Source organism: Pipistrellus kuhlii, unplaced genomic scaffold (genome assembly GCF_014108245.1).
Source record: "Pipistrellus kuhlii isolate mPipKuh1 unplaced genomic scaffold, mPipKuh1.p scaffold_m20_p_12, whole genome shotgun sequence".
Classification (NCBI taxonomy): domain Eukaryota; kingdom Metazoa; phylum Chordata; class Mammalia; order Chiroptera; family Vespertilionidae; genus Pipistrellus; species Pipistrellus kuhlii.
The window spans coordinates 7257273-7283669 of record NW_023425427.1 but is presented as its reverse complement, the minus strand read 5'-3'; the positions used below and the strand labels follow the sequence as shown (position 1 = coordinate 7283669).

Sequence of the window (26397 nt, the reverse complement as noted above, 5' to 3'; positions counted from 1 at the left end):
CATAGGTTTATGAAACCATTTGGAAACATAAAGGCCATCACTCTTAAAATTGAACTCTAGGCTGGGCCATTTCAAAATACCATGAATGTATGAAGCAAACAGTGCATAGAAAAAGACAGAAAATAAAGGAAAACACAGGAAGACTAGATTGAACCACACGAAAATGCCATTTTTAACAAGTCAAAAGGAGTCAAATACCAACAATTCCATATCATTCAACATATCAACAAGGATAAAAATGGTAGTTAACACATTCAGTGTGCCAGGCACTTTTAAAGCATTAATTAAAGATTGTTGTATGTGTGTTGTTTTTTTAAAACTGTTGTCTTAGAGACATTATGTAATTTACTAAAGGCCATGTGACTAAATACTGGTGAAAAAGGCAAGCCATAACAAAGAGAAAACTAAAGGGTAAGAAATAAGATCAAATGTATTGGTTATAAGAATAAATTTAACAGTAATGTTTCCCTACAAGAAGTACGTTAAAACAAAATTGATTAATTTTTGCTTACAGGCAAAAATGTATTAACTAAAATGACACCAAACATTTAAAATCAGAAGGATGAGTGGAATTATTTCAGACAAAGACACATACAAAAAGGATTAATGACATTAAGATCAGGGGGAAAAATAGAATATAGTCCCAAATGTGTAGAGGGTTATTTTATATTAAGAAACACACAGTAAAGGCCTAACAGGAACCATTATGTATGTAATACTATGTTAACTCATAGAAATTGCTATTAAAAAATTAACAAAAGCCATTTGTAGAGAGAGAGCAAAGGAGCATTACCAGTTTAGGACAGCTCAAGTACAGAATCAGGGCATAGAGGATGTGAATGGTATTATTATAGCGCCTGAATTAATAAACATATCTGTACTTGTCACCCAGAGAAAATCATGCTCTTTTCAAGCAGGACACAGAACCCCTTAACCAACAAGAAACGGAAATTGTACAAACCTCACTCAGTTACCATGATAAATAAACCCAGTAATGTATGCAAAAGTTTACATGTATACAATAAGGCAAACTTCAGCCACGTCATCCTGAACCACTAGTATCCCCCGTGGAGTCAGAGATTAACAAGAATGTTTACTTTCCCTGCACTGTTTTTATTTTTACAGTGATTTTGTTTTAGCACTAATTAAAATTCAAGCTAGTTCCATTTTTTAAAATATTGCTGCTTTCGGATGAAAACTCCTTCTCCCTCAATAATGTCAGACCCATATTTTTTTTAAGTATTGCTAATTATTTTAAAGTTATTGAAAACGAAGTGCTATATATTAAAAAAAAATGCCAACAAAGTTGATCAACTTCTACCCTTACGTCATTCCATCATTTATACAAATGATCTAATTTCAACTCAAGAAGTGAGAATCAGACTTTTGTTGATTTTTGTTGATTTTTTTCAGTCATATCTTCTTTTTCTACATCAATGTCTTCTTCCTCTTCCAACCTCACCTCCCAATTTCACTTAACTAATTCAATTCCTCTCTCAAGCCTGTGTAAATGCTACTTTCTCAGAGACACTTCCCTCGCCCCTTCCAAAGTCTGTCTCCCTGTCATATGCTTCCAGGGCACCCAATTGTCTTCCTAATTCCAATGCACTTGTGGTGACTCATTCAGAGGAATCTCCATCACTACATCGTAAATCTCATACAGTCAAGACCACTCATTTACCATAATTTGAGCAGTAGATGATAAATATATTAATTCTTATTTAAAATTTTTGAGTTCAAACAAAAATTTTATTCAAAAAATTTTCGAGTTTTATTGTGTACAAAGTGTTGTACTAGCACTAGGAAACAGCAGATAATAAAACAGAAATTTTAAAAAATAATAATGCTTTCCCTTGCCAGGCCAGAGTGGCTCAGTTGGTTGACCTATGAGCCAGGAGGTCATTGTTCAATTTCCGGGTTGCAGGCTCAATTCCCAGTGTGGGGCATGTAGGAGGCAGCCGATCAATGATTCTTTCTCATCATTGATGTTTCTCTCTCTCTCCCCCTCTCCCTTCCTCTATGAAATCAATGAAAATATATTTAATAATAATAATAATAATAATAATAATAATAATAATAATGCTTTCCCCCATCTAAGAAGATAAACATGATGGAAAGGAAAATACCGGGAAATTCAGATAAATGAAAAGGGTCACACATTTTTCAGTGCAATAAGTGGAGAAGGCCTCACCATATTTGAGTTGAGACATGAAAATGATGACAGAGCAAGCATATGCACATCTGTGTACAGAGCACTCTGGGCAGAGGGGACAGTCACTGGCAAAGCTCTAGAAACCACAGTCTACTTTGTAGGTAAGTTCATACAAGTAGATTGTTTAGAGTAAGGATAGGATTCTGGGAACATCAGCACCTAAAGCTACACAGAGAAGCACAAACCTGTAAAGGGACAGAAAAGAAGCAAATGAAGACGAGGAAATGATTCGTTGAATAGAATACACATTAAATATTGTGACTCTGAGTAGTCTTTGGAAATTAAAAATGAAAGAGATTTTAATGGCATTTGTATTTAGAAATGTTTAATAGCATTCTGGTAAATATTCAGGAAAGTCAAATATTTTTTTAAACTGGAAAAAATTATCCTCAAGTGGAATAAGGAAATATTCTTAAGCTATGGAACTATAGATGAATCTCCTATAATTTCCAAATTTCAAAATGAGCACGTACAGTTTTTCCTACCAAGTGGAAATGAATGCAACTTTAAAGAATTATAATAGCCCAGAAGGAAAAAGACTAAATACATTGATCTTTGTTCTATCCTACATGCAAGAAAGCATGTCAATATTATTATCTGAAACAGAAATACATTCTTAATTGGAAAGTTTTGTTTTTTAACCAGGTAAAGAGCAAAGTTATACTATATTCTACTTTTAACCTAAAGCATAGCAATTAAAGCTTAAATTTACCTGATGAGATTTCATAAACCCCCATGACAAACCTTTCAGAATTTCTGAAAATCTGGTCTTTAAGGCTACTGGGATTTCCAGTTTTTCTGAGAGGTTTTTTGGCTTGTCTTTTAGAAGAGTAATGACAGTAATGTAACACTCATTACTGTTAGTCTTACAGTCAAGTAAACCTGAAGTGCCTATCAGAAAGAATATATGCACCCCTATGTCCACAGCAGCATTATATTATACAATAACTAAGTACAATAACTAAGACCTGGAAACAGCCCAAATGTCCATCAGTAGATGAGTGGATAAAAAAGCTGTGGTACATTTACACAATGGGATATTATGTATCTGTAAAAAAAAGAAGGATCTCTTACCCTTTGAGATAGCATGGAGGGACCTGGAGAGTTTTGCGTTAAGTGAAATAAGTCAGTCAGAGAAAGACAAGTATCACATGATCTCACTTATATGGGGAATCCAATAAACAAAATAAACTGACAAACAAAATAGATCCAGAGACATGAAAGCATGCAACCAACTGAGGATCTTCAGAGGTAATGGACACAGGGGAGGATAGAAGAGATCAACCAAAGAATTTATATGCATGTATGCAGAACCCATGAACACAGACAGTAGTGGGGTGAAGGCCTGGGGAGGAGACGGAAGTTGAGAGGAGAAGGGTCAATGGGGGGAAGAAGAGGAACATCTGCAATTCTTTCAACAAGAAAGATAATTTTTTTTAAAACAACTATATTTTAAAAACTACATTTTAAAAATTCTATCAGCCCCCATATTAGCATCAGTCTTCCAATTATTTCCAGGATATTTTTTTCTTTGCTGGAATGAATTGGTTCAGAGGCTTTTATTCACCTCCGAGAAACATTAAGGTGAAACTCCATCTCCTTTTTATCATCACAGAACCACCTCAAGAGAAACCATGGTGGATGCTCAATGAATGTCTGAGAACAGTCATGCCCAGCATCAATATGTTCCAGTCAACAATGGACCACATCCACAATAATAGTCCCACAACCTCATAACAGAGCTGAAAAACTCCCTTCGCCTCCTGACATCCTAGCTTACATAGTGTCAGAGTGTAACAGGTTACTAATGTCTGCAGTGATGCTGGTGTGAACAAACCCACTGTACTGCCCGTCATACACAAATACAGCACATACAATTATGTACAACACATAGTACAGGATCATGATAATAAATGACTGCTGTGGGTTTATGTATTTACTACACTTCACTGTTTATCATGACTTTAGAGTATATGCTTTCTAATTATATAGTTTGCTGTAAAGCTGCATGCCATTGAAGGCCAGCAAGCTGCCTCAAATAGCTCATGTTGACCCATGTCTCTTGATTGCATCATTTTCTCTGGCACTTGATTTAATCTCATGCTGTTTTATACATTTAGTGGATCCTAAGTATCTAGGGTTTTAAAGCCCAGAGTGGCAAACAGAAATGACGCAGGCCTTCACATTCACTCACCACTCCCTCACCCATCCAGAGCAGTTTCCACTCCTGTGAGCTCCATTCAAATGTCAAGTCCCTTTATAGGAGTGCCATTTTTAAATCTTACATACCATAATTTTACTGTGCCTTTTCCATGTTTAGATGTGTTTAGATGCACAAACACCACTATGCTACAATTACCTACAGTATTCAGTACAGTGACATGCTATCTTAGGAGTAACAAGCTATACAATGCAGCCTAGGTGTGTGGCAGGTTATCCATCTGGGATTGTGTAAGTGCACTCTCTGATGCCCACACAATGATTGAAGTCGCCTAATGACACATTTCTCAGATCATATCCCCAGTGTCAAGTGGCACATGCCTGTATTTGCTTTGACATATAACAATTAATCCTGAGTTCTGCCAAGCTCTGACTTCTCAGCTAAGCTTCCACACTGAAAATCTCTGTTCTCACTGGAACAATCCTCATATTTTCATGTGCCTTCTCTCTGCTAATGGCATCAACTTGCCCTTTTTTTGTCCTAAACCGCTTCCAGCACCCTTCTAGTGGCCCTTCAAGACGGACCCACAACACACCACCACTGTGCCTGTCACTCACATGTACACCTGGGCCTTTCTTTATTAAGACTCTTCTGCTGGCATGAGTGTTTCACCCAACATGTCCATTGTCCTTGCTGCAAATCTTTACTCCAGAGTTACTCTCTCTCCATCCTCAGATGTTCAATGACATGTTGTGTAACCCTCAGTTTAGGACTTGTACTGCTGTCTGCCTGATCGTAGGCATTAGTCTGCTTGGCTCTCCGTGCTTATGAGCTGCTTGAGAGCAGGGACCAGACTTTCTTGGGTCATCGTTTTTCTCCTCTTTTCTCCTTTCTTCTTCTCCTATTGTTTAGTGTCCTCAGGCAAACACAGGACTTCACCACAGAAGATTTCAGCTGCATCAAACGGAGTTGACCGGGTCTTACATCAAGTGATGAGTGAACTTGGAAAAGTCGGGGTCATCTTACCTCAGCCTTTGGAGCTTTCGGTCTCTGTGTCTCATCAGGAAGTAAAGCCAGCCCTGTGGAACTGTGATAAATACTGGGCACAGATTGACTCCTCATTTTCCTGACCTGACAATAATCCCGCTCCCAACACATCCTCATCCAAGATGGCAAAGCAGCCCCTGAACAAAAGGCAATTCTGTTTCATCCCTGTCCTCCGCTGATTACTGGAGCCCGGGGGGTCCTCTGATTCTCCCACAAGGAAGCCCGCTTGCAATAATAACTCCACCTCTCTGCTCTGCTCCAAAAGTGGCCCACAGGCCTTCCACCAGTGCCTGCTGTCCCACCCGACCAGAGGTTTGCAGATGCCAAACTATGTGCTCCCAGCGCCCCTCCTCCCCTGCCAGTCGAAGCGGAGTCCTTGTGGAAATAACATTCTCTGTAATATTTGTTGTCTTGGTGCTCACGCAGCTGGAAACAGTTTTCTTGTTCCCTGTTCATATCTCTCTGACGAGCACTCTGAGTTGAGTAATATCGTGCTGTCTCGATTAAAGAGGAGCCACACGGGCTCCTTGGACCTGAAACTTCTGAGCCACGGTGGCAGCCTCAACCACAGCCTCTTTCCAGCCACAGAGAACAGAGGCAGGAGGGCGTGCGTGTACACACAGACACGCGCTCGTACATATATAAACATATATATGGGTGTACATAGACCGCCCCATCCCACACATCCCACACATACGTAAATATATCTACACACAAACGTTTGTGCAGGTTTCTATAAGCAAAAAGACAAGTATGGAAGGCTATGTAACAAACTCAGGACAAAGGGTTACACCAGCTGGGTAAGGTTGGAGTGGCAGAGGGAGATTATTACACTTACTCTGACACGTCTATATTATTGAATCATAAAAAATAAAAAAAATAAAAAAAAGACATCTTATAAGTGAATGCAGCTCCCTTCTACTGGTTGGAACACTTTCTATTGGTTCCTATCTCTGAGTGACCTAAATAAGGTAAGTAAAATGCATTAACAAAGCAAAGTATGTCCCATCATAGCATGACCTCAGAATAGGCCTGACTTCCCAGAACACTAGATTGGAATGATTCTAGGAAGTAAGTTATACAGTGAATACAGAAATCCAAACACAAGTCGGGTTGAAGTTAAGAAACCCCAAAATGAGACGAAAGCCAGCATTACAGATAAGAAACGATGACGTCTATCTCTAGAAATCGACAACTGAGAGGTAAACCTGCGGTAAGCCATTTCAAGTTTACAAAAAGATGAGAACATCAGGCTCTGTTTCCTTCTGCTTCTTCTCTTACGCAAGAGGGAAAAGCTAACTGACCTGGAACTACTGAGACTCCTGTGAAGGTGAAGGGCAGCTCAACAAACTCGCTCCACGTCTCAGGGGATTTCAGAAGAGCTTGTGTTGTTAACATAATGTGACAGGATGCAAACTCCCTGGGAGATCGGACCTAACAGGTCTTGTTTGTCTACTGTTCCTCAGTGATGGGAGGTGTGCAACAAACACCTATGGACTATGGAGTGGAGAAATGGACAAATAAAAGATTAAGAGATAAGTATATGAAAAATAGAATTAGCAACCAGATGCTATCAGTTCTCATTGCTACTTTACAGATGTAAAAAGAGAGGAACTCTGATTTCCCCAACAACAACAAAATGCAAAATAAAGCCTCCTGATTCCCTCTGTTGTGATCCCTCTTTTGCCTTCTAGGTTTCTTGGTTTATCTCCTCCGGTTGGTCCTTCCAGATGCTAATTTCCCAGGAGCCCTCCCTGCACCCACACCCACCCTGAGGGTCAGGTGCCCTGTGCTTGGTGCTCCCATAATTGTCTCGTTCATCATACTTGTTACCCTGACTTGCAATCATCTGTCAATATGTCTGCAAGCTCCTTGCAGAGGGTAGGGAGCCTTATTCACCCCTACCCCTTTTTCCTAGGACCCAGCACAGGGCTGGGAGTGCAGAAGGCGGTCAGCTCAGTGCTGCTAGGGTTGAACAGAACTTGTTTCCTCTGCCCTGAATCAGTTATCCTTTCAAAGAGCGAGGAATATCCAGAAAGAATTTCAGAATGAAGGCAGTTCAGGGACTGGTAAAAGACATGTCAACATAGAGAGAAAAAACTGAGTACAGCAGATTTACATTAAATCAAATGCAGCAGTAGCGGTCTCTGAATAGTGAATCCTAAGCTTTAAGAAGCACAGGCACACGTCATGGCCATAATATACAACGTTTTCTTTGGAAATCCCACTCCAAAGAGATCCATGATAAAATGTTATTAATTAAACTTTCTTTTTCTGTTTTAAAGAAAGAGGCTAGTTTTGAAATCATGTTCTCTTCTCTGCACATTAAATACAACGAACACAGCGTGATCTACCTCATTCGGGCTTACACGTGTTTGTGTTAGCACTGGACTGAAGTAAAGAGTCTGGCCTGCCAACACATCACTTTTTCAAAGCAGTGCCACAGAAACAAAATAAATTAAAACCTACATCTGTGTATGCCTACATCCATGTATTCTTTCATTCCTGGGGAAAAAAATTAACATCTACATGAACTTCAAGGTTAAAGTCTCTACAGCACAGATCAGAGGACAGTAGTTAACGTTGAAGTTTTAAAATAGTTTTCTTTGCCCCATCCCCATAAGTCATTAATAACAACAACAATGCTACTTTGAAATCATACTAATCTGCTGGGGGGGGGGGGGGGGGAATGCCAGGGAGTATAAATAAAATACCTTCATGCCTACCCCTTCATGACAAAAAAAAAAAAAAAAAAAAAAAAAAGAGTGTATCCTTCTAATAAATGTAGAGTCTACTAACCTTGGATTCCTTCACTTAACTAAATGATCAAACAAGCCACGCCCAAGTTCCCTTGCAGAGATTAAGCAAACTGCTAGGAATATTCAAATTGTATTCAGAAGATAGTCAAAAGAAGCTGGCCTAACCTCCTTTAATTACTGTCTCTTGGTAACCCAGCATCTCCAGATTCAAGGGCTAGGAGAACACTGACCCAAATCAACTCCACCTTGGACATGCCAGTGACAAGCCATCCATTCCTACCCAAGACAGAGGTATTGGGGTGTGAAAGGAAACCTACAGAGCTGCTAAGCACCTTCCCCAAAGGATCCCACAGACATTCTTCCTATAGAAGAGATGATGAGCTAGACACCTTAGCTCTAGAGATTTTGCGGGGGGGAAGAGGGAGGAGGTTGGGTGAGAAGATGACAAAAAGAAGGTTGTTTAAAAAGTATTAGTCTACAGTATTGAGCAGGCTACCTCTATTGGAGGTTAAACTTAATGAAGGCTTTTCAGGTTGTGTCAGCCTCACTGCAATCCTTAGGGTGCTACTCTCCCGCCCCCTCCTCCCCTCCGTCAGCACCCCTACCCTTTACAAGGGCATTAACCCCAATTCCAAACGGATAATAATTCTTCCTCTTCTGGGCTGCAAATAGTCAACAATTGTGGTTAAATACTATGCATAACACAAGCAGGGTCAAGAATGCGGGTTGCCATTGCAGACATGTTTAAATCAGGCTAAACCGGCAGTCCCTTCCCTAAACAAAACAAAGCAAAGCAAAATCCCTTCTTGGTCAGCTCTATGCCTGGAGAGTGACCTTAACCCACATTCTCAAAAGGTCCAAACAGAACACAATAGCATCATTCATTTTTACCAAATTAAATTTCTCAAAAGTAGAAAAAGCACTCTCCATTGGGGGCTGAGGGAAAGGAACCACATATTCATTTATTCTGCAACCTCTATATAATCTGGATGCACTAGTGGCAATGCCCTAGAACTCACTAGTCATGTATTACAATGGAATTTAATGGAATCAAAACCCAATCACCTCTCCATCATTTCACCCCTCACTATGCCCCAATATATGATACTCACTGTCTTCCCACATCTTGGGGCTAAATAATATTATACTTTCCTCTCCCCATCTCCATGTAGTACAACTCCTTAAAACAATATCCAAGTTTCCCCATACTTTACCACCTTATACATTTCCAGCCCTCATTACCCTGGGACTCCAGCCACACCTTTATTCCTCCCCAACATTCATCTTCTAAGAGTTGCATCATATCAGCCAGTGTAGCTCAGTGGTTAAACATTGACCTATGAACTGGAGGCCATGATTTGATTCCCAGTCAGGGCATGTGCCTGGGTTGCAGGTTTGATCCCCAGTAAGGGCTGAGCAGAAGGCAGCCGATCAATGATTATTTCTCATCATTGTTGTTTCTACCTCTCTTTCCTTCTCTCTTCCTCTCCAAAATCAGTAAAAATAAACATTCTTTTAAAGAGTTGCATCATTTTCATTCTTCAAGTCCCTTTCAAAAGTCTTCCCCAAAGTCAGAATTTAATTTTCCATTCCCTGGCATGCCAGGGTTCTTGGATTCTATAGCTGCTGCCCAGTTATGCAATCCAGCTGCTATCTTTTCCCTCACACTGTAGCTCCATCTAGGGCTTCCTTTTCATCATACTAATACCTCCACTAGAGGAGGTGCTTTCTGAATTTAAATTTCCTCCTTTTCTCACAACTCTGTAGCATCCATAAAAGTTCTCCGTGAAATAGTTAACCAATAACATGGTAGGGACTTTGTGGGGTAACAAATCTATAATATATAAAAGCCTAAGTGACTATTCCAACTGAACGACCAGAACAATCAGAACGACTGGCCAACCAGTCGCTATGATGCGCACTGACCACCAGGGGGCAGATGCTCAGCGCAGGAGCTGCTTCCTGGTGGTCAGTGTGCTCCTACCGCCAACCTTCCGTGGCCCCTCCCCCCAGATGGCTGGCCCCCATCAGTCCCAGGTGCTAAACCATTCACAGAGACATGCTTCTGGGTCATGGTTTCCTACATATCAGAGCAGCTCCCTCGCTACAATCTATCGAAAGTGCTACAATCTATTGAAAGTCAGTCCTGGACACAAGGTCTTGTCTCATGCCCATCCTCTCCCTTCCTCAGGGCCAGCCCACAGTGGTGGCGTCACAGTGGCAAGGGAAAGAGAGGGGGAGTCAGGGAACTGCCCGGTGGCCAGTGGCCCAGCGACCATCACTGCTTCTCCCGACCCTGCTGGGGTCCTCAGGCCCGGGCTGGGATGGGAAACCGGAGTGGGTAGTGGTGAACACAGCCCCTTTCGGGGGGGGGGGGGGGGCCTGAGGGCCGGCTCTCTCCTCAGGGCTGGCAGCCAACCCTGCAATCCCTTCCCCACAGCCTGCCAACTTCCCATGGTCCTCCACTTCCCCCTGCCCTGTGCACAAATTAGTGCCCTGGGCCTCTAGTGTAAAAATAAGAAAACAAACAGGAGTATGATACCAAGTCAGCAAGGCCAAAGCACACTTTTAGACTTGAAACCAAGAGCTTATGGCTCAAGGTTTTACTACATCACACTTCACTTTAAAATAAATCATGTTCCTCAAGAAAAGAAAGGCCATGCATTTTAAACACAGACATTAAAACCTTGACCTCGGACTAAATTTCAAAAGTCACGATTTCCTTCACGCAGGGAGCTTCCCAGTAAAAACTGTAGAGTGTGTTCTGCCCAGATTGCAACTTTCCCTGCAGCGCATTGGAAATAAAGTTCCCCTCACAGCCACTATCAGGCTGAATGTCATCATGTATCAAAAAGACTTAGCAAGTTCTTTGCACGTCCCAGTAGGTCTATCAGAACACATCCAGTAAAACCTTAAAAACGCTGCGGCATAAATATTTTTAATCAAATTGCTCTTCAGAAAATATTAACTCCAAATGAAAATAGAAGTTTCAAAATGCAAGCTGCTGGAAGGGCTGCTGCCACTTACACTCCCGCCTCTTATTTTCCCCCCTCATTCCCAGGGAAACTGGGGTCCAGGCTGAGTGTCCAAAGCTCTGGGCAGCAGCTGACCCACTTAAAAACAGTATGCAGCCGAGACTGGTTTGGCTCAATGGATAGAGCGTAGGCTTGGGGACTGAAGGGTCCCAGGTTCAATTCCGGTCAAGGGCATGTACCTTGGTTGAGGGCATATCCCCAGTAGGGGGTATGCAAGAGGCAGCTGATAGATGACTCTCTCTCATCGATGTTTCTAACTCTCTCCCTTCCTCTCTGTACAAAATCAATTTTAATAAATAAATAAATAAATAAACAGTATGCAAATAGAAGGAGCATGGAACACTTTAGGGATCACCTAGATTCTTTTTATGATATTTAAAATATATATATTTTATTGATTTTTCACAGAGAGGAAGAGAGAGGGATAGAGAGTTAGAACATCGATGAGAGAGAAACATCGATTAGTTGCCTCCTGCACACCCCCAACTGGGGATGTGCCTGCAACTAAGGTACATGCCCTTGACGGGAATCAAACGTAGGACCTTTCAGTCCGCAGGCCGACGCTCTATCCACTGAGCAAAACCAGTTTTGGCAAGGGATCACCTAGATTTTAAAGCTACGCAGGATCGCACATTTTAAATATATATTTTTTTATTGATTTTTGTACAGAGAGGAAGGTAGAGAGATAGAGAGTTAGAAACATCGATGAGAGAGAGTCATCTATCAGCTGCCTCTTGCACACCCCCTACTGAGGATATGCCCGCAACCAAGGCACATGCCCTTGACCGGAATCGAACCCGGGACCCTTCAGTCCCCAAGGTCCCCAAGCCGACGCTCTATCCATTGAGCCAAACCGATCTTGGCTTTTTTTTTTTTTTTAATATATTTTATTGATTTTGTACAGAGAGGAAGAGAGAGAGATAGAGAGCCAGAAACATCGATGAGAGAGTCATCGATCAGCCGCCTCTTGCACACCCCTCACTGGGGATATGCCCGCAACCAAGGTACATGCCCTTGACCGGAATCGAACCCGGGTCCTTTCAGTCCCCAAACCGATGCTCTATCCATTGAGCCAAACCGGTCTCAGCCAGGATCGCACATTTTAAATAATAAGGGTAATAACTGATTGATGTGGTATTCCCGATGCCCTTATGGAGAAAGAAAGAAAAAAAAAAAGAGAAAAATTGACTCTTCCCCCTCCAGGCATCTCCTACTGCTGGGTTTCCTTTCACCTTCCTGGCCCTCTTGCCTATCATTTCCCTCCAGGACCAACCCCTTCACGCTTCCCCTTTACCCTCTTCCTATTGTTCTAGCATTTCTAACATTGGATAACCACCCACCCCCAGTCTCTAGTTACTTGGGGAGCTGGAAGGAACAACAAAGATCACCGAACCCCTCCATTTTCTGGATGAGGTCACCAAGACAAGAGAGGGCACTGACCTGGCTGGCTAAGGTTGCACCACTAGGGGACGCGGTGCTGGCTGGGATTATGACAGCCCCGTCCTCCTGCCCGGCCCCTCGGTCCCTGCCTTCCCGCCTCCGTACACTGCCTCTTTCTCTGGCTTGGCTTCTTTATCCTCAAGTTAAATGGTATCAAGAAAGTAGCAACCTTAGCATACTTACAAGGCTCATGGTTGGTAACAATTTTGTATTGGGAGCAAATGGGCTCACTCCTGCCCGGATTTGGAGAATCAATGGGGGGCAGCAAGGATTAGCAGGCATCCAGTGAGTGAGGGGGGAGTGAGTAAGCGATGGAATTTAGTTCGGACCCGACAGCCCTAACTCCCTTTTGCACAGGGGCTTGCTCTTCTGTTGGACAAGGGACTGGCTCCTGCCTAGAACCGGCCAGTGTGCCCAGCGCAGGGTCCCCCTTTGACCAGAACTGCCAGGAACCTCTCACCTCACAGTTAAGCTCCCTACGCCTGGCAAACGATACCTCTTCCAATAGGTGAAAAGTGCGAGCGAGTAGAGCCTTGCGGGGGCGCGGGGGGGTGAGGGGGGTGGAGATAGAGGATTTTTGCTCTAATTTGCTGCAGTTTCCAATACTCACTTCTGCACCTATGTATCTATTTCAATGGGGAGCAACGCATTCATCCTGAAGTTTTAATAAGCGCGCACTCGCTTGGAAACCCACGTTTAAGAGGGGGGAAAAAATCCATCGATTTCAACAAAAAGAAAAAAGAGAGAAAGAGCCCAAGTAGCGGCCGTGAGCAACCACCCGGGCCCCCGGACCGCAGGCAGCAAATCCTGGATGCCGTCCTTCTTACCCATCAAAGCCGAATGGCAGCGGAGAAAAACAAGGACACACTTTAACTCCCTTCCACACAGACGAGCCGTCCTACACAAACCAAGTAGAGCCCGTGGATTTCAAAACCGCCACCTCCGAGCCAGGTCCCTCCCTTGCCGTGGGTTTTCCAGCGACTCGCTGAGCGTGTTTGCGAGGCGGCTGGGCAGAAACTGAAGTTTAAAGTCCTGAGCTCCGGCTTCGGGGCGGGAGGTACCCGGCGGTCCCCATCCACCCCGGCGAGGCTTTGGGGGAGTCTCGAGCGCCCCCTCCCCGCCCCCGGGGAAGCCTTCCCGCGCCCCCACCGGCCCCAGGTAACCCACGGCCACCTACGTGTCCTCAGGCGGGGCCCCGGACGCACGCACTGACCTGGCCGGGGGACAGGAGGGCCGGCGGCCCGCGCGGCTGCAGCTTCCCTCCCTGGACTCCGCCAACCGGCCGATCGGGCGGCCGGGCAGCCTCGCCTCCTGCAGGCCGGCTCGCAGGCGCGCACCCACCCTCGCCCGCCCGCACTCACACGCTTGCACACACACACACTCACAGGCTTGCACACTCAGCCACAAAGCCCGTGCGCGGCTGGGCGGTCGGAACGCGCGCCTCCTGGAGTCGGAGGCGACTTGGCGGCCCTGGCTCCGGCCCAGGGGGCGCTGTCCCCCCCGCCCCGCGCCCGCGCCGCCCCCTTACCTGCGCCGCCTGCAGTCTGGCTCCGCCGCCCTGGGCTGGCCTCCGGCTACGCGGTCTATCTCCTCGGCTCCTCGGCCCGCAGCCAGCGGAGCCCGGCCCTCCGCCCGCCCCTCGGAGGTCACCAGGAGCCGGGCCACCCCCTGCGCCCACCCCGCCGGGGTCCCCCGGGAGGCCGGGGAGCGATCCGGTGCGGCGGCAACCGGGCTGCCCAAGAGCTCCAGGCAGGGCGCTGGGCAGGAGGACCGGGGAGTCACCGCTCCGCGGCGTCCACCGCCGCTGGGCCCCGCCGCTCGGGCTTCGGCGCCGGCAGGGGCCACCGGAGCAGGGGCCACCGGAGCAGGATCACCGGAGCGGGATCACCGGAGAGGGATCACCGGAGAGGGATCACCGGAGAGGGGGCACCACCGGAGAGGGGCCACCGGAGAGGGAGCGCGGAGGGAGTGCCCAAAAAGCAGCTCGGACGCCCACCTCTTCCTTCCCCCGCCTCCTTTCTTTTCAGCTTACTCCACGTAGCTCAAGTCAGCAACTCCCGCACCCCCAAACTCCCTCCCCCCTAGCTCATTCCCCTACCTGGCGGGATACCCCCAGAGCCCCCAGCCTACTGCGACCCCCTTCCCCCATTCATTCGCCGAACTTCCCGCCCGCCCCGGTAGCCGAAGCCCATTCATTATTTTACCAAACCCCCCCTCCCCTCCGCCTACCTACCTCCCCCCTTTCCCCCCCATCTGACACCCCCGCGGCCGCCAGCTCGGATCCCCACCCCCGGCCCTCCGGCGCTCACCTCGGCGCGGCAGCTGGCGGGGCTCGGGCGGGCTCCCCCACTCGCTGCATTTTCCTCTCGGCGCTCTCCTCTTCCCACTTGAAAAGCTCCGAAAACATCGCGGGGCCCGCAAAAGCCCTAAGTATGGCCTCTCGCAAGTCAGGGTCCAAAGTTTCCAGCAGACAGAGCCTCTCTGGGCGGGCGCAGCTTCGTGCTGGAGGCTGCCGAGCAGAGTCTGACTCTGCGGCCGGAAAGGTGCACACGTTTCCCCGTTCTGAGTTTGTTTTTTGTTTTGTTTTGTGTTTTTTTTATAGACTTGGGGCTGCAGACCACAGCAAGTGTGAGTGTGTGTGCTCCCTCAGCTCTCCTCGTCCGTGATCACACACACTTCTCTTCCGCTTTCCCGGGGCAGCTTTGCAAGGGCGAGCGATCCATTTTAGAGAGTAATTAAGGGCGGGGAATGCACACCTGGAGGTGTGGGCCGGCCCCGGCGGCCTGGGGATCCTTCTCTGGAAAGTGTCAGCCCGGCCAGGAACTGATTCACCCAGGCCCTAAAACAGCTCCCAGGCCATCATGGTCGCTCAGGCCGCGCCACCCCCACCCACCTTTCAGCCTTGGTTTCCCAGGATTTTCGTGGTGTTGGTAAATTCTCTGCCTCTTGCTCCACCCATCAGAAGGAGCTGCTAAGAGATTAAAAAAAAAAAAAAGCTTGGTGAAATAGCATAGAGAGAGCCAGGGCAGCAAGAGGTAAGATACCAGGCAGGACGCCCACCAGTTTGGCTCAGTGATAGAGCATCCGCCTGCGGACTGAAGGGTCCCAGGTTCCATTCAGATCAAGGGCATGTACTTTCGTTGTGGGCACATCCCCAGTAGGAGGTGTGCAAGAGGCAGCTGATCGATGTTTCTCTCCCATCCATGTTTCTGACTCTCTATCCCTCTCCCTTCCTCTCCTTAAAAAATATATATATTTTTTAAAAGATACCAGGCAGGACTGATACAACTCCATCTAAAAACTGCAGAACTGAGATGGAGTGCTGCACGGGTGGCGGTCACTCGTTGACCTTGGGCTTTGCAGAAAGGAGAGGTGACTATAAACCTCACTCGGAGGAAGTGGGGGAGGAAGTGGACATTGTTGGCTCCCGGGAGGTATGCTTCCAGGGCAGCAGGAGCACCTCCAGGGTGAGAGAGCTGACACCTGGGCTGAGGTCCCCTGAGGTTCTCACTGGATGCTCAGGGCTAAGCTCTGGCTGGCAGTCCATTCCTACCGGAAGCTGTTTCCTTTTTAAAGAGTTTTTCAAATCCCTTTTTTAAAAATCAACTTTAAACGGCTCTGCTTTCTCTCATTTCCTACCAATTTATTATTTATTTTACAATAAAGATATGAAAAAATAGAAATTTTAATACATGCACAGTACTAATATTAATGTATGACATGCAGAAAACGCATATAGTCTTACCTCACAAATGATAGGAGTTGATGTTAAATTCTAAAAATATATATATTTATATCAGGACAAAGAGAAAAATGCCCACTCTAAGATCTAAGTATAGCTCTAGCAGGTTTGGCTCAGTGGATAGAGCATCACCTGAGGACTGAAGGGTCCTGGTCAAGGGCATGTACTGTGGTTGGGGGCTTGGTCCCCAGTAGGGGGCGTGCAGGAAGCAGCTAATCAATGTTTCTCTCTTGTGAATGTTTTTAACTATCCCTCTCCCTTCCTCTCTGTAAAATCAATAAAATATGTGTGTTTTTTTTAAAAAAAAGATCTAAGTATAATAAAAAGTATACATTGTAAGAAAAGTAAAATATACCGAAAGGGCTTTTCCTTCCAACTCAGGAAAACCACTTAGCAGATTTTCCTGTCTCCTTCGTACTACACACTTTTTATTTACTTTCAGTTCCTCAAAACCAAAGCTTCTGCATCTTCTCCTAAAGAGAAATTTAAAATTTTGAAGAATTAAAGTATTGTTATATTATTAATTATATAAGTGCACATAAAATAAATCTTTAACTTAATAATTAATTGTTTCCATGTTTACTCCTATCATAAATCAAAGGCAAAGTGAAAATGACTTTCTTGCCTACCATTCAACTTGGATATTTTCCAATATATTGACTTTTATCTCTGGCTGTCTGAAGGAACATGGCTGCTTCTGCTTTGACTATATATTAACTGCCTTAATAACTCTGTGGTCCTTTCTACTAATATCCAATAAGGAGTTGTGTCCACACAAGACTTGTATTGAAGAGTTCTAAGTTATTTGCTGGGAAACACTTTCTGTCCTCTTTATCTGGTCTACTGTGTCCTAAAATGAAATGGAGAACAAAATAGAAAATCAGTCTGGATGGACCTGTTTCCTTCACAGGTGTGGACCTGGCTAAAAGCACATTCTCTGGTCCAACTGGTGTGGCTAAGTAGTTGAGTGTCCACCTGTGAGCTAGGACCGTGGTCGGCCAACTGCGGCTCATGAGTCACATTCAGCTCTTTGGCCCCTTGAGTGTGGCTCAAGGCCTGGGCCAGTCTATTTTGAAGAAGTGGTGTTATAAGTTTACATTCAAAAAATTTGGCTCTCAAAAGAAATTTCAATCATTGTACTGTTGATATTTGGCTCTGTTAACCACTGAGCTAGGTCAAGGTTTGACTCTGTCAGGGTACATGCCAGGTTGCATGTTCAATCCCCAGTAGGGGGCGTGCAGCCTATCAATGTTTATTTGGATGTTTCCCTCTCCCTTCCTCTCTTTCAAATCAGTAAAAACATTTTAAAAGCGCCCGCTCTACAGCCAGCTTTAGGTCAACAATTTTACTAGTAGTCAAATCCTGTTCAGCACAGAAAGTTATCCAATAAAACTATAGTATTGTATTCCAAATAAGCCAGTTTTGTCACTGTGAAATGGGGTGGTAATACGAGCACAGTATTTTATTATGTTCCAAATTGTCCTTATCAAAGTAAGATCCTGTATTTGAACAGGCGTCTTAGAACACTGACATAGAAGATGTTGCATCAACAGAGATGAAGAACACCTTGATACAGTTTCTTTAATGTTTTCCTCTGTCTGTGGCCCTCTTGATGATCAGATTTTACTCTCCTTCTTGGGTAGTCATCCCACTGCTTTCGGTCCTAACCTCCCTCTCTTATCCTCTGCCAACCAGTGTTTCTCTATATTTGTTTCTTCAAATGACTTCAGCAGAGCCAAATAGACAGCTGGTGTGGTCAAACGTGAGAAAAAGATATTTCCAGCAAAACGAAGAGAATTTTAATGAGGGATATTTCAAGTAGGAGTTTATCTTGATATCTTAAAGGACTTTGTCCAATCGTTGATGTTATCTTGTGGTCCAAAGTCTATAATTTGCAAAGCATTTAGGATAGAAAAACTGGTTGTCACTGCTTTGGGCTCTGTTTGTTCAAAAGGGTTTGCCGGCCATGCCAGTTCTCCCTTCCTCCCCATGTTCCCTTCGGTCTGGCAAAAGCCTTTGAAATTTTCTACTACAGAGTAATCAAAACTATCAGCAGAAAAGATCTGTTGGAAACTTTCCCTCCAGTCCATTTTGATGCAGAGACTAATTCAAAGAATATATTCTGGTGAAATGAATACCCTAAGAGAACTCAGCCTGCTTAGGAATTTTGTGTGTGTGTGTGTGTGTGTGTGTGCGCGTGTGTATGTTTTCCAAATGCCCCCAGGCATAGGTGTCTTCCTCTTTAAAATGGGGTATTTGTGCCTTACCAGTGTTTTTCCCCTGGGCTAGAGGGAAAACATTCTCCTTAGGAAACCTTTCTATTTTAAAAGGCCAGTAGCAGAGGTGGGTGAGGCAGTACAATTTAGTAAAAAAAAAAACAAAAAAAAACACTCTTCAGGGTAAGAAGTGGCTTAGGGAGACTCTAGGAATGGAGATTGTGTGTGTAATAACTTTGTCTGAGGACTAGACTGCAGTGAAATGAAAACCCTAATCTGCTCACCTTTTCTCTTACCTCATATTTCTGCATGAGTAAACTGGGCATTGTCTGAATAGATCAAGGACAAGCAGATCCTTTGTCTCCCTCACCCAAATAAAAGGCTCCAATCTAAAACAACGGTGGGGGCAGGGGAGGAAATAAAGAACAAATAATATATGCGTGTTATAAGTGTCATTTTAGAGCAAAAACAGACATAGATACAAAGAAATCATAGAAAGGGTCACAGAACAAAAAGCTAGTTCTATAAAAGAATAAGTGAATTTCTAGTTAGACTGATGGGGAAGAAAAGATAGACTGAGTAAGATTTTATGTTTTCAGTCATTTTTTAATATTAAGATTTTTGTGAACAATTAAAAACAGCTAAAATACTTTTTTAGTAAGTTGTAAATTATAAAATTATTTACTAAAATTTTTAAAACATGAATATACTTATAACCATTAAAATAAATTGAACTTTTATTTCTAAGTCTACTTACAAAAAGGGTCAAAGGTTTGATGGGAAAGACACCTTTCCCATTATTTGATCTTCACAGACAAATAAACTCTATTCAAATGGTTTCAAATAATAGAAAAAGAAGGAATTATTTTATGAGCTAATAAAATATTGATACCAAATTCAGACAAAAACATAGAAAGGAAAATTACAGGCCAATCTCAAAAGGAGTAAATATTTATACATATGATATTATCAAACCAAGGTCAGAAAAAAAATTTTAATTCCTATTAAGCACCATAATGTAAGAATTGTTTAATATAGAAAATGTTTTGCCACTCGTTTATATTTTTTAAATCTTAGCAAACGTGGGAATAGAGAAATTTCCTGAACAATCTAATTCTATAAGTATTATCATTAATGTTAATTCAGTAAACATTTTTCTTTAAATGTTAGGGACAAAACAAAGCTAAGTTTTTCATTTTTACTCAACATTATCCTGAAGCCCCTTGCCAAAATAAAACAGAGAGAAAGAGAGAAAGAGAGAGAGAGAGAGAGAAATTAGAAAGCATAAGGATTAGAAAACAAGAAAAATATGATTTATAGATGATACTGCAATCAATACTTAGTCGGGCAGAATTTGTACAAAGGTGTAGCTCCTGTAACTTGCTCACTTTTGGTGAGTGCCCCTCCAGAGGGCAGTACATCAGAATGTACTGGCTCAATCCACAACTTGAGTGCATGGTGTCATCAAACATGAGAGATTACGATCAAAATGTATATGAATATATATATTCGTTTAAGTCAAGGTAATTGATAGATTCCCAAAATGTAGTCGCTCAAGGGACAAGAAATTTTGTTTCCACATAATGGTCCCGAGTGGGTGTTAACATCAGTGGAGAGGCCCTCCTTCAATGGACGCTTAGGTGTCAGGACTTTGGCTGCCTATCACTTCAATCCCTAGCTTCCAAGGTTGGTGTATGCATCATCATCACCATCAACCAGGAGGGACAAAGAGCGTGAGGGGAGAAGTGGGAGGGGATGTTAGATGGAGCCCTAGAGTATTCATAACAGACACAAAACAGTATACAGTACACAATCCAAATCTACGACGTTCCAAAACAGGCAAAACTAATCTTTGACGTTAGGGAAAGAACCATGATCGCCTAAGAAGGAGTTGGGACTGACTAAGTAGGCACGCGAGAAAATCTCCTGGGGTGATGGAAATGTCCTCTATCCTGCTTTATGGTGATAACCTGGGCGTTTATAATTGTTCAAAGCCATTGAACTGAACATTTAAGATTGGTACAATTTATTGTTTGTAAACAACTAAGTAATATGTTTTAAGTGCAAGTGAAATTACCTGGATCTATCCATGCAATAATATTTCTAAACGAAACTACTGTGGAATAATGTTCAGCCATCAGGGGCATCCTTTGGGGGCTGCTATTGTGGTTAAACATATTTAAGTACAACACCACCTAAGAGCAGAAAATGACTGTACTGGATGTAAAACCAAGACACGCTATAAGCAGGTCCTAAGAAAAATTAACTTTATAATAAACAAATAAGTAGTTTATTTCTATGTATAAAGCTTGTGATTTTCCACAACTAGTATCCTAATCCTACAATATATAACCATAAAATACATTTCTATCATCAATAGTGTATAGTTTCTTCTGTCTTGACTGGGATGTAACATGTATATGACAGGACTATATTTTGAGGTCTTTATTCTACATTTTTTTTTCTCCCTGAATTTCACTTTCCTCTCTTTCCTTATTGAAAAGCAATATGCTCCGTGCTCATTACTTAGGAAGGTCTGTGGCAAAACAGCAAATGGAAGAGCAAAAATCTGCCCAGAAAGCCTAAGCTCTTAGGAGAAGGGAATTTACTGGCACAGAATGGTGTGTAGACACCTGAAGAAAGAACAGTACACTTGGAGTGGGAAAGAGAGTCTGTGTACCCCAAGCACAGATGGCATCTCTGCCCTGCTTCCTGGCATTGCTGCTGGGGACACAGCAAGGCCCTGGAGAAGAAAAGACGACAAGGAGTGTTTCGGTAGATGGAACCTAGACTAGTTTATTAGATGTTCACATCCCATGGAAAGCATAGCAGCAATGACGTTGAACAAAGGAAGTCTAAGAGGCAACCCCTAAGAACCAAGGCTAAAATGGGCCTCTCTAGCTTCCTGATATTATATAAAACTCCAATTTTATATGGGAGTGAACTGATTCCCTAAGAATAGAGAAGACCTCCAAAAGAATTAAGTTTCTATTTTCTCAACAACACTGAGGAATGGGAGATCCAGGTAAGAATGTGATCTAAAATATAGAAGAAAAAAAATGTTATTGAATATCTAAGTTTATTGACTGACATTCATACCCAATACATTACTTCGCTGGGGCTGCCGTAACAAAGTACATAACCAAGGCAGGCTTAACCCATAGAAATGTATTATCCCACTATTCCGGAGGCTAGAATTCCAAGGTCAAGGTGTTAGCAGGGTTGTTTCTTCTGAGACGTCTAGCCTTGGCTTGCAGATGGTGGTGTTTTCCATGCGTCTTTACTTGGTCTCCCCTCAATCTGTGTGTCTATGTCATAATCTCCTCTTCTTATAAGGACACCAATACTCTTGGATTAGGGCCTACTCATATAACCTCATGTTACCTTAATTACCTCTTTTTTTTGTCTTTAAATACCTCTTTTAAAGCCCTATATTGTCATATTCTGAGGTACTGGGGGTTAGTACTTCAACATATGAATTTGGAAGGAATGCAGTACAGCCCATAACATCCAGTTAGTGTAAAGTTCTCGTCCACGAATTCTAAGAACCCTGAGCCACCTCTTGTCGGCTCCATGGAAATATTGTAATCCTAGAATAGGAACCAATTTTATATATGATATGGCCAGATTCTTGGGAGGATTACTATGCAGACAAATGACTTCACAGAAGTCACTGCTAATTTTCAGAGTATAGATGGTCTCTAAGAAATATGAACAGAAACACAGGGCATTTTAAAACCGTGGGAAGATGCAGTATGATCAGAGGAATGAAGTGATAGCAACTGAGCCTTGATAGAGTTTGTTTAGGAGGTTAATTTATCTCTAATTTCCAAGAAAACCTCTGTAAAATTATCTGTGAAAAGTTATCTTCAAAACCCATTTGTGGGACTTAAAGTTTCTGAAAGATTATTAGCAATAACAATAAACTTCTTCCCAGAGAGATATGCATTGACTTGTAGAAATTTAGGTTTTGAGAACATGGATATCACCCGTTAGGTTAGGGGTGTCGAACTCAATCAGAGAAGGGGCCAAAATCTAAAATCCAGCCTAAATCGTGGGCCGAATGGTTTACTGAACAGTCATAAACTGTCATTGTGATGGAAACGCAGCGGAGTGCAGTGATGACAGCGCAGTGCGGGCCACATTGCAAGGCCTGGCGGGACGGATTTGGCCCGTGGGCCTTGTGTTTGACACATGTGCGTTAGGTAAAGGTTTTTAACAAGTGTAAATTATAAAATGAACCTGAATGAACATGATCCTCCCCTTTCATAATTCTTCCAATAGGCAAAAGGAGAAGGAAAGGGTAAGAGTTCCTGCACATCTCCACACACAGGCACACTGAGGTAACCTTTCTACTTGGCATAATGGACACATAAATGAACTGGCCACCATGGCCCACAGAGGGGCTACGCATGGGCCCAATAGCATACGCTGCCACTTACCAAACCTGATCTCTCAAGCTGCCAACAACAGAGACCACTTCAAAGCCAAAAACATGGACACAAGCATGTACCAACTCTGAGCCCCTAGTAGGAACTAGTTCTTGAGACAGTTTGTTGGCCCATTGACTGGGTTGGACACCTTCCATCCTAGAAGGGCCTGTTGTTCATTTCCACAAGAATGGGCACCTACTCTGGAAAAGGATGGCATTGCCCTCCATGCCCTCAGCACATTGGCCAGCACCACAACCCAAGGCTTTTGGAATGTCTGATCCACAGGCATGAAATTCCATACAACATTTTTTTTTTAACTTTTAAAAAAAATATATGTTCTTATTGTTTTTTAGAGAGAGGAAGGAAGCGGACTGGAGAGATGGAAACATCAATGATGAAAGAGAATCATCGGTCAAGTGATCATGATCAAGCCTGAAACCTGGGCTTGTGCCCTGACTGGAAATCAAACCTATGACCTCTTGGTTCCTGGGTCCATGCTTAACTGCTGAGCCATATGGGCTGGGCAACAATATTCAACCGAGGCATTTAATTTATAGTGAAGAAGGTGCAAGAATGAATCACGTTGTCCTGTCACATCACTGCCACAGAAGCTTCCTATGGAGGCATGGACTATCCTGCTAAAGACACAGATGAAGCACCAACTTGGAGACAATATCCTGCAAGGATGAGGGACAATCTTCCAGGATCAGAGAAACCTTTATGTGGTGCTTTGTCACCAAGAGGAAAATACATGGATCCGTCAAGTGAGATGGTGGAAGCATCACTCTCAATGACCCACTTCGGGACACTGTGCTTCTCTCCACATAGTGCTAGGACATGCAATGAAGAGATTCTGCACTCCTACAAGTTCAAAAAGCTGGGTGGTGTGTATTTTATTTTCATTAAATTTTAAATGTTCTTCCACATCTCCTTTTGGTCTTTCTACATTGTTTTTTGTCTTACTCCATTATTTTTTTTTAAATCTCTCACATTGTTAACATTTTAGATCAATCTTCCCTTTTTATAACACACCTGGCCCTATTTCTTTAAAACCCATCTTTTGTTCACTCTATTTAACAGGTATGCCTAAGTCAATATCTAGCACTTAATAGAGGTTTAGTAAATACTTACTGGACAAATTAATTTTAAGGGAATGAATGAACCTTTGTAAGTCAAGTTCCATAAGAAAAGGGCAAAGATAATAGGCTAACAAAGTTAGCAGTTCACTTAAAGAAAATGAAATGTCCTTACTTCCGGTGTTCCAAGTTTAATTCAAAATCCATTCTTAAGATGCAGTAAGGAAAGTATCCAATATTGAATTTAAATCTGTTTAGAAAAGATAAATGATTATCATCAAAACTGAATCCAGCTGATGTAAGTTTCATTTTTTTAAGTTTCTTGAAGAAAGATTTATTTGAGATGTTGAAATCTGTCCACTCTCTTGCAATCAACAAATATATCTGGAGCGCCTTCTTTTTGTGCTTTCTTAAAAGAAAGAAAGAAAAAGAAAAACTCCTCTGGCTATGTTAATCAACTACAAATGGCCAGGGTAAACTTCCTTCACGAAGCTTCTTGCCTAGAGGTGGGATTGGGTCATTATGTCTGTACAATAGCGGCCCCTGCAAACAGCATATGAATGCCAGATGGTTGGAACTGTTCCATTAAGAAACTGATGTTTTCATTGTTTGGAATTCGGATTTTGTAACTTTCTCCATATAGTGATTTGATTGCAGCATTTAGAAGCCTTGAGAGCCTTCCCATAAATTATTCCACCCCTTGAATGTGGAACGAGGGTAGGCTTATTAGCCTGTTTTTCCATTAGTATGTCATTCCCACTTTCTTACTCAGATGGGGATAATTTAGGCAGGATTCATAAAAAGAAAATGTGGGTTTTGTGCTTTGGTTGTTTCTTCAAGGAACTTGCTACTGAATAATACTTCCCTCACTTTGTTCACTGAATTTATATATGAATATTCATGCAAAACTACATACTACTAGCTAACAACATTCTTTCGTGTACTCTTGTGGCTCTTACATTATTTTCATAGTTCTGACTCTATTTTAAACATTTTATACAGATTAACTCATATACTCGTCACATCAACTTTGTGAGGACAATACTGTTATTATTTGCACTTTAGAGATGCAGAAACTAAGGAATAGTGAAATCAAATGGCTTACCTAAGGTCAAATAAGCAGCGAATGGTAGAAGTACAGTAGTATTTCAACCCCAGAAAAAAAGTTTCAAGTATTAACCACCTCATTCTACAATATGTTAAGTCCCAACTAATCTAGCTTGTTCTAAGAAAACAATGATAAAATAGATTCCCTTCCCTCTATTTAGTCCTCATTAATGTGAACAAGGTGTTGGCATTACTATGACAAATGCCTTATCTATCCCAAGCCTCAGAGGATATGCCAGAGAAATTGAATCATGGTGCAGGATCCTCCTCTATAATAATGAACTAATAATCCCTTCATTGGATTGCTGTGTGAATTAAATAAGATAAGTATGCAAATCCTAAATGTCTGATACATAAAATCAACACTAATAAAAGAGAAAGATGCAAATTGGCCGTACCTTTGCGACGCCCACCAGCCAATCAGGAGTGCGTATGCAAATTAACACAACAAAGATGGTGAGTTAATTTGTATAGGCCAGCACCAAGCAGCTGGGCATGGGGTGGGATGCTTGTGTTGTCACCATGGTGATGATGCAGGCATTCCGTCCCACCCCAGCAGCTCCAGGCCTCTGGGCAGCCTGAGAAGGCAGAAAGGTGGCTCCAGGCCAGAGGGAAGGAGGTGCTGGCAGCCAGGGGACGGAAGGCCCATTCTTGCCTCAATCTTCATGCATCGGGCTTCTAGTACTTATGTTAGTCATCGTTATTAATACTGAGCAAAAAGCAAAGAAGTAATTTTTTTTTTTTTTCAATTTTTTAAATATATTTTATTGATTTTTTTTTTTTTTACAGAGGATGGGAATGGGAGTCAGAAACATCGATGGGAGAGAAACATCCAACAAGCTGCCTCCTGCACACCCCACACTGGGGATGTGCCCGCAACCAAGGCAATGCCCTTGACCGGAATCGAATCAATCCCCAGGCCAACACTCTGTCCACCGAGACACCAGTTACGGCCTTTCTCGCACCCTGCCGGGCCGCGCCCCGGGCCCCGATGGCGATGGCGGGGCCTCCAGGGCACACAATGCAGCGAGCTGTTACCGCCAAAAGGGTGCCAGGGGGCTCTGCGAGGACGATGGCAGGCGGTCGTGGCTGGGACGCCCGCACCAGCCCTCGGCGCCCTCAGGCCTGCAGCCCTGTCTTTCCCTCCACCCACACACCCCGCCTGGTGC

The 26397-nt window shown here is 43.3% G+C and overlaps 1 protein-coding gene across 6 annotated transcripts in view; it reads right to left on the bottom strand.

Annotated features, from left to right (window-relative positions):
• Nucleotides 1-15494, bottom strand: part of LPAR1 (lysophosphatidic acid receptor 1) — a 114526-nt gene extending 99032 nt beyond the window's left edge. Inside the window, exon 1 of one of the 6 annotated variants that reach the window (XM_045579919.1) lies at nt 14964-15494. The gene's annotated coding sequence lies outside the window, so the exon portion shown is untranslated. The other 5 variants (XM_045579918.1, XM_036433030.2, XM_036433032.2 and 2 more) reach the window with 5 other exon arrangements.
• Nucleotides 15495-26397: the final 10903 nt, after the last annotated feature.